General features: G+C 34.5%; 1 protein-coding gene across 1 annotated transcript in view; it reads right to left on the minus strand.

The window, feature by feature from the left end:
* LOC106469633 (leucine-rich repeat neuronal protein 1-like) overlaps positions 1 to 2,177 on the minus strand; it is a 25,915-nt gene that overhangs the window by 9,921 nt on the left and 13,817 nt on the right. The gene's annotated exons all lie outside the window — the stretch shown is intronic.

Genomic DNA, 2,177 nt, shown 5'->3' on the forward strand with positions numbered 1-2,177 from the left:
ATGAAGAAAAACTTTAACATAAGTTGAACATAACAGCAAATGTACAACGTTTCGACAAGGTTTCGATTATGACAAAACCATGTCGAAACGTTGTACATTTGCTGTTATGTTCAACTTATGTTAAAGTTTTTCTTCATTACCCATTCAAGCCGTCTCCAATCATTATTAGTCTCAAAGTGGGTTCCTCGTCATCGAATTTTAGTCGTCTATTGACTTAAGATTAGCTTAGAGTTGTACACTATTAAACAATGGACTTTGAGTCAATATGGCAAAAAATTATGTATTTCAAGTCTACCCATACGCTACACCCCAAACTGTTTGATGTTGGTATGTCGTATTTTTGGACTTAAATCTAACTTTTTTTGTATCTTACAATGCATACACTGTAAGCTCGTGGCTACGCGAGTTTCGATCGAATTCTAATCAGCTAAGAAAGGTCACCCAATTTAGTTATTTACTGGGGCTAATATTGAATTATAATATCTTAGCACATACAATATATTATCTAAATTAGTCTGCTCTCTGATATTTTAACAAATTCAGTGTACCCACAAGAAATTACGTTAATGGTTTATGCAAAAGGGTAATTTGATCCACCACCTGTCGTATCATGGCAACGAACCTGCACCAATATCATGTTGAGCTACCAGAGCAACTGTTGCACCGAAGTTGGTTCTTTGAATTTATCCCAAACATAGATATATATGTTTACTTTGATGCTTCTACTCATTGTCGGGAAGCATTGCAAGAAATGTTCCCCGGTAGAATTATGCTGCTCTGCACTCTGACACTAGATGTCTACCATGCTCTGGTTTCCGCTGCAGAAGGCGTTGCCTTTACGGGACTTGCTATACAAGGTCAATCGCCTTGCCAGCAAGCAGCTACAAAACAGTAACTTAGACATGTCTTGAACTATTAAGCAATTTAAAAAAAAATATTCAGTCCTATAACGATTAAGGCTTTTGCAAAGGAACTTGCAGAAGAAATGGAACTCACTGGAAAGTGTTCGTAAAATCAGCAAATTTGTTCATAAAAAAAGTGTTAATATGAAATTTGTGATGAAGTTATCCTTGGCAAGGCAACCGATTTTGATACGAACTGTAGGCCCTGTAACTAAAACGACTACGAAACGTATTGGAATACACGTGAAAGGACGAATTAATATAAAAATTTCCCCATTATCTTTGTCGCACTGAGAATTCTGCTGACTTTTCCCCATCACCGTTGCTAGTGGAGAAAGAAGCTTTTCCAAACAAACTCAAGTTGATTAAAACCTTCGATCAACCACGCTAGAAACAAACCTGAATGGTCTGGAAATAAAATTAGATCAACTATGAAAAATACAAAATTGGACAAGAAACACGGTTTATGCAATTTTTCCTCAATGAAATAAGAGAAGTGAAATTTCCGTAATTGTAAAAATTGGAACTAGTACGGTAGCCACGTTTTTACTGATACTGAAACACATTCTCTATTTTAATAAATAAACTAATTTGATTTGCTTTCTAGTCCTAAGGTTTTATTACACCAATGAAAACAACGATTGAGAGGAGGGGCAGTAGGAAATTTGCATAGGGCAAAAAAACAATAATAATAATAATAATAACCAGCGCCACCTCTGGGCCTGAATTATCAAATAAGTTGCATTTTTTTCTGGAACCGAAAAAATTAGCAGAAGCGGTATGCCTCAGATTTTTAAAAGGCGTAAGTGTATTATTACAAGGAAGACCTATATCTAAGTTAATGTTTTGTGTGTGATAAGGTTAATAATTGCAACTAGAATATTAGAGATACGCATTATAAATCTAGACTACGTTCGCGGTCAGAAATATATTTGGTTTCGTGTGCTTAAATCTAAAACTAAAGTTTTATAAAATTACAGGCATCTCAAGTGATGTGTGTGTGCGTGTGTGTATTATATATATATATCTTCATATATCTTCAAAATTGTCCAAAAAATATCTTCAACTTTCACCGTTTATATGGTGTACACATACCTGCCTGTAGGTTGCGCTAATTTATAATAGTGTATTTGTCACATCTTTTATATATTGATTCATATTCTATGATCACTATTCAAGTTTTTTTATGCATTTTGATAGCGCTTGAGAAGTGGTATACACAGCGTGGTCACAAGTAAATAGACACCACCTTTTCAGAAAAAATGAAAATTTTCA

This window comes from Limulus polyphemus, unplaced genomic scaffold (assembly GCF_000517525.1).
Source record: "Limulus polyphemus unplaced genomic scaffold, Limulus_polyphemus-2.1.2 Scaffold3581, whole genome shotgun sequence".
In the NCBI taxonomy this organism is placed as follows: domain Eukaryota; kingdom Metazoa; phylum Arthropoda; class Merostomata; order Xiphosura; family Limulidae; genus Limulus; species Limulus polyphemus.